We start from the raw sequence: 7,003 nt of genomic DNA, 5'->3' as shown, positions 1-7,003 counted from the left end.
GGACAAGAAGACCCACCTGTTAGTAGCAGTTGATAAATTCACTAAATGGCTGGAGGCAGAGCCAGTCAGCAAGTGTGATGCAGCCACGGCGGTTCAGTTCATCAAAAAGGTGATATTCCGGTTTGGTTTTCCACACAGTATTATAACAGATAATGGCACTAATCTTTCCAAAGGGGAGATGGAATAATTCTGTCAACGTGAGCACATCCGGCTTGATCTAGCATCAGTGGCTCACCCCCAATCTAATGGTAAAGCGGAAAGGGCAAATCAAGAGATTCTAAGGGGTATCAAACCAAGGCTTATGGTTCCCTTAAAGCGGACGCCGGGTTGTTGGGTTGAGGAATTACCTTCTGTGTTATGGAGCATCAACACCACACCCAATAGGTCTACGGGTTACACACCTTTCTTCATGGTGTATGGGGCGGAGGCAGTTCTTCCTAGTGACATCCGTCACAATTCGCCCCATGTTGCAGCTTATGTTGAGGCTGATAATGAGAAGGCACGTCAGGATTCTCTGGACCTGTTGGATGAAGAGCGTGATCTTGCAGCAGCACGTTCGGCGATTTATCAACAAGATCTTCGACGTTATCACAGCCGTCGGGTTAAAACTAGAACCTTTCAAGAAGGTGATTTGGTGCTCCGGCTCATCCAGGATTAGACTGATATGCACAAGTTATCCCCCCCTTGGGAAGGACCTTTTGTGGTCAGCAAAAACCTGCACAACGGATCTTACTACCTCATTGATGTTCGAGAGCATGAAGACTCACGTCAATCGGAGGAGACAAAGCGGCCATGGAACATAGCTCTCCTTCGGCCTTATTATACTTGAAGCCATAGGCTCTTCATCTGTACATATTTATCACAGTGTATATATCATATAATAAACCAGAGCCTCCATTATAAGCGGGGTATCTGTTCTTTCTTATATCATGTGTGTGCTTTTTCACGATGACTAACAAAGCGGAGTCTTTGTTAAACCGGCTTTAGCAGCTGCATGGAGATAAAGAAAATCACTAGGGGGCTTGGTCATGTTTGAACCTCAGCTACACCTCTTGATAGGCATTTTAAGCCATACAAGGAAAATTTGTGGAGCCAAAGAGAGTGTTGTACATAGTGCAGACTCAAACATAGGCACACACTGAGCATCACTCGCAAAGTTACTTGGGGGCTCTTTTTTGCAAAACAACAAAGAGTTTGAAAGGACCCTCGTAATTGGCTATCAAGCCACGACTTGGAAGCCTGGTGTATTCACCTAAAAACCCGGGTTAGCCTGCCTTCATCAAGTAAGCCACTCCTATCCAGGTAATCCTGGTATGACCCATCGAACGTTTGACAAGTCAATCTTTTACAGACCCTGAACTTGTCACAGTTAAAACGATGATTGGTGAATTGGAGGTCCATCTTAAAAGGCTTTGATAAATGGTTTAACTCAGAGGCCTGGCAGCCCATGAAAAGCCTCGATTTGGAGCCTGGCAGCTCGTAAAAAGCCTCACATATTTTCCTATTTGAATTTTGTTTGTTGAAAATCATAAGTATTTTTTGATAAACCGGTGTCCTTGACCCAGCTTGCTTTCCAACTACCAGTTGTTGGCACATGATCAATTATAAACCGGTGGTCATTGACCCGGTCTGGTTTGACTAAGTCACCAGTGTTATAAAGAAAATCCGGTAGTTATACCGGTCTGGTTTGATATATATACCGACATTATGAAGATAATATTATCAAATGTATCGGGTTGGTGTTAAACACCTTTGTTGTATACACGTTTGGTCAATCAATGAGGTATGTTCTATACATTATTTTTTGTACAAACACTTGATTATTCAGCTAAAGTACTATATACTTCTTGGATATTATGACATGTCTAGCGGTAAACCGCTAGACACTTTTAAGTTTTTTGGACCCAGGAAGGCAAGTCATCATAGGCTATGCATAAAATATATCCTGAAGGGCGGCACAGATTGTCACAAAGCGTTATGAAACATGCTCGATGGCATGGCAGATAAACAAAGTTTCAGCTATCCTATTACATGAAGCTTCAAAGCGGCTCAAACACTGCCATGGTTTTTCACAGTAGCCATATAAACCGGCGATCGGATCAGGACTCTTCATCACGACAGTTTGACGGTTGCGGATCAGTTGGTGTAGGCACTTCTTCATCCCTCCCCAGCCGCTGGAAATCAGTCGTTGACCAATTGATTCCGGTTAAAGCTTGGAACGCTGCTTCCTCATGCATAAGATCATAAGGGTTAATATCAGGGGCATAAGTGTGCTTACGAATCGGAGGCACAAGTTCTTCGACTTCATGGATATCAGCCGGCTGTCTTTTCCCTTCTGCATCATAAAACGGTTGAAAATGGGACAAATCGGTGTCCTCAGCCAATTTGCTGGCCGCTGGCCGCACCTGTTTGGTCAGCCGCTGAAGATCATCATTGTCAAAGTTTGAACCGTCTTCTTTAACGCCTGGATATCCTTTAATGATATCCTCCGCTTCAAGGTCCGGAATCCAGGCCTTGGCTCGAATAAGGGCGGTTAATGCTCCTGCTCTTGCAGCGGCTCTCTTCAACTCGACAATACGCGCTGGTAACATGCCCAGCTTCTCAAGGGTCTCCTTAATCAAAGTTGGCGCCGATTTGTTATAAGCTGCCGTACTGATGGCTCACTGAGACCCAGAGTATAGCTGCTCAACCAATGTATATGCCGCTTTGAGCTTCATCCGCATATCTGCACTAAGATGAGTGATCCAAGTTCCTGCCAAAGATTTTATCAACATTCTGGTCAGTTTTAAGATTCATTGACTGGCGCAACATACATAAGCAGACACTTACCAAAGATAGCAGAGGTCATAGCATTGATTTGGCGCTTCAAACTGGCTAGTTCTTCAACCACCGGTTTCAGGGCTTCCTCGGCATCTACAGCTCTTTTGGTTAAACCGGCTTTTTCGGTTTCCCGTTCAGCACGATCTTGGTTGAAGGATTCTTTCAGCTTTTCCATTCCAGCCAGGGCCTGGGTCAGCTCTTCTTTGGCTTTTGCAGCTTCGGCTTGTTGAGACTTCACATTTTCTTGCAAATCAGAGTTTTGGGCATCTTTGCTTCTCAGTTCAGCCTGCAACATTGAAGGTATATTCAACAAAACAACATATTTATGCACTAAGTAGTTATCCACTTCATACTTGGGGGCTAATGCCTATTTGCTCTCAAATACTACACTCTATACAAGTCTCTAGAACAATGCAAGCATTATCCTTGACACTTGGGGGCTAATGTACGTTTGTTCCAAACCGACGGTGTGGATTAAAAACCGGATTAACTTGCCAAGTTAAACCAGCCTTTGGGGGCTATGCTGCATAAAGTTATCTAATTTTTTCAAACATGAGTCTTATCTATAATTGAGGACACGCCTTTACAAGGATCAATGATGGGATGCTTGAAGTGTTACAAAGACCCGGTTTATAATTAAGTCATAAAACGGCTCTTGGGGGCTACTTGGAATAGTATTTCAGCTATTAATCAATGTACAAGGGAGAAGAATTTACCTCATATCATTCTTTCATCAAATTCACCAAACCGGCTTCATAATCCCGGTTTGAGTGCAGACGGTTCAAGAAGCCGGAATGAAGCTCATCAGCGTTAAGATGAGCATAGTTTGATAAGTGGCTGCTCCATTTACCTTTATCCCTGGCAATTTGCTCTTCTTTGGCACTATGCTGAGCCAACATGACGGGATGACCAGGAGAGCTCTGGCCTATTCCAGTAATAATAACGTCATCACCTTGGCCTTCAGGATTTTTGGTGGATGATGATGGAATTTCAGTGTTTTTCATTGGACTAGCCCGGTTTGGTTCTGCCGGTTCAGTATCAGGGGCGGCAGGCTCAGCATCTGTTGGTCCGTCGGTATGTTGGCCGTCAAGGGGCGGATCATCAAAAGTTGTTTTAGGATGGAGGCCTTCCGGTTCACCAGTCTGTTCCGGTTCGCCTCTTGGTTCTTCTTCTTCGCCGACAGGGTCTTCTGGCAGATTGGTGACCCGAGCTTTCTTGCTAGGTCTGGCTTTGGCCCTGCAAACAGAATAAAAAAGGATTAACATCCTGTTCAAAAGATGTAGGGCGCATTGAAAGGAAAGGTTTTTCATAACTCGCCCGGACACAGTTTTCAAAGGGGGGAGTTGAGTTGCTGTCGATTCACCAAAAGAGGAAGGAGGTGTCACCTGATAATTTGAATCGGACGGATTAAGAGGTTGTCTGAAATAACCTGCCTTGGGGTAAGAATGGTCAGAAGTAGGAGAGACCTTAGACCGGCGCTTCCGAACCGGAGTATCAGGTAAACCGGCAGAGGTGACCTGTTGGCCACTGTGCCGGGTTGTCCGGCGAGCTTCATGCTGTTGAGTCTTCAAAATAAATGTTGGATCCAAGTGAGCAAGAGGATGAGAAAAGCTTACTTTCCGGATTGCTTGGCGAGTTTTTTGTGTTGGCATAGAGTCTGAACCGGAGGAAAGGGTAATTACCTCTATGTCATCAGCCTGACTAGCTTCTACCTCCTCCTGAGGAAGATCATTGTTAACAAGATGCATAAAAAGAGAGCCAAGTGAGTCAAGTTCTACCTCAACTTCTGGGTCATCAGTATCGTCATCAAGCTCCATATTAATCCGGTCAGCCGTTTTCCGCTTTGACATCCGCTTTATGGCTTTGGTCTTCGGGCGGGTTGGCTTGACCACTTTGTCTCAAGTTGGCTTTGCTGCTTTCTCTATGGATTTCCATTTCTAGAAGGGATCATCACCATATATATATATATATGAAGAAGAAGGGTTACAGATTGTATAAGTTAAAGATATTAGAGATGAAGAAGAAGTGTAATACTTACAGCAGGCGGTTTGTTCTTGGCATAGAAGGGACTCAGACCGGTTTGACTACAGACCAGTTCCGATTCATTCAGAATTTTCTTTACACCTTCAGTAACTTCTTCCTCAGATAATTGGATATTGCAGTGGCGTTGAGGATCGTCAACTTCACCGGTATATTCGCACATTAAACCGGGGCGCCGACTTAGTGGCAAGATGCTCCAGGATATCCAACAGCGCAAAAAATCCACGCATGTTAAACCGTTTGCCATAAAGGCCCGGAGCTTGGCGATTTGAGGAGCATATTTTTCCCTTTCTGAAGAGCTCAGGCGTTGTGGCATTGGGTGAGTGTTGGATAGTCTATGATCACGGAAGCCGGGGAGGGGATTTTCATCCTCAGGCGAAGTGTCTCTGCAATAAAACCATGTTTGGTTCCATTCCTTTGGGTGGCTATGATGTTTGGCATGAGGAAATTCCACTTCTTTCCGCTTTTGAATTGAGACACCACCAAGCTCTGTGTTCGGGCCATTTACAAACTCTGTGCGCTGGTTTAAGTGAAAGAAATCCCGGAACAGTTCTGCAGTTGGTTCTTCTTGTAAATAGACTTCACAGAAGACTTGGAAGTTGCATAAGTTGGAGACTGAGTTGGGACCAATATCTTGTGGATGCAGTTGGAAGCTGGCAAGCACATCTCGATAAAATTTTGACCCTGGCGGTTTGAAACCACGGCCTATATGGTCCACAAAGACTACTACCTCGCCTTGCCTTGGGGTTGGAGGATTCTCTGTTCCTGGAACTCGCCTTTTGATCTCAGTTTTCTTAGGCAAAGAGCCGATGCTAACCATCTCATTCAATTGAGCCTCAGTAACCCGGGAACGAGCCCAGTTGCAGGCGGTGAATTGTTTGGCCATTGCAAAGCGAGCAAACTAAAAATGAAAGGCCGGTTTATAAAGTACGCATGGTTATACACAAGAGACAAGGGAGTAAGAAACATACTGATATGATAAATGGTACAACCCAAAGACTAGTGTAATGAGAGAAAAAGGTAATGCTAGCACAGGATTGATCAGACACTGTTAAACCGGAGCATAATTATGAAGGTAAAATACTCTTCCGGTTTATCAGAGGGCTAATGGCAAAGACTACTTATACAAAGTTAAACCGCTTATATTGGTGCGAGGAGAAACGGATCTCACAGGGACATAGAAACAGATCTCACTGTGATGTATAAAACTTTCGAATCTAAAGCTAAGACAGAAAAGCAAAAATAATTGGATCTTGAAGGGGTGCAGAACTGAAGCAATTTTTGACAGACTAGATCAGTTCTTTGCGCATAAAGATTTGTGATGACCATGGTAGGTAAGCTACGGCAAGAGATGCGTCAGGTATGAAGTGTCCATCTATATATTAAAGGAAGAACAAGGAAGAACAGCACTGATGAACTTCGGAAGAACTGCGAAGAATGTCGAAACCCTAGAACAGATCTATGGTGAAAAAAGCAGAGAGCTTACCGGAGCTGGTGAGGAAGCAGAAGGGCGCCGCAGTATTCTGGTGCGTTCAGGGTGATGCAGCAGCCAAGGTCGGAGCAGAGGCGACGGTCGACGGTGGCGGCGGAGCTCCAGAGCCTGAGCGGCGCGAGGAAGACGACGCGAAGAGGCACAGGGGGGAAATGGTGAAAATGACCCCTCAGTCCTATTTATAAGGCGAAGTGATAAAATGGCAAGTACGGGAATCGAGGAGCCCAAAAAATGGATAAGTGAATAAAGGTGTCGCCTCGATGAGTGGATATATATTAAATGAAGGAAATCTCCGACATCAACGGATGGATGACGTCGGGGCGGTTTATTGTAACCTTGAAGTATGACGTCACGGCGGTTTACAAGATCAAAAATGAAGATAAGAGAGAAGATTTTTTGTAAGTGTGGAAGATTGACATGAACAAGTTCAAACCAATTTGGGGCCTAATGTTGGGGATATTACTACTGGAGGTAAACCGGCCTTATGTAGCCGGGTTGACTCTTTGAAGATTAGAAGCCCATGAAGATGTAAAGATGATGGCGCTTTACGGAGGGCCCAAAGGCGGGTTACAGCCTGTAAATGTAAACCGGCCTAGTCATGTAACTTGTATAGTAAGATAGAGAGAGAGGGGCCGAACCGGATACGTTTAT

Source organism: Triticum urartu, chromosome 6, assembly GCF_003073215.2.
Source record: "Triticum urartu cultivar G1812 chromosome 6, Tu2.1, whole genome shotgun sequence".
In the NCBI taxonomy this organism is placed as follows: domain Eukaryota; kingdom Viridiplantae; phylum Streptophyta; class Magnoliopsida; order Poales; family Poaceae; genus Triticum; species Triticum urartu.
This window is presented reverse-complemented; position numbering follows the sequence as displayed.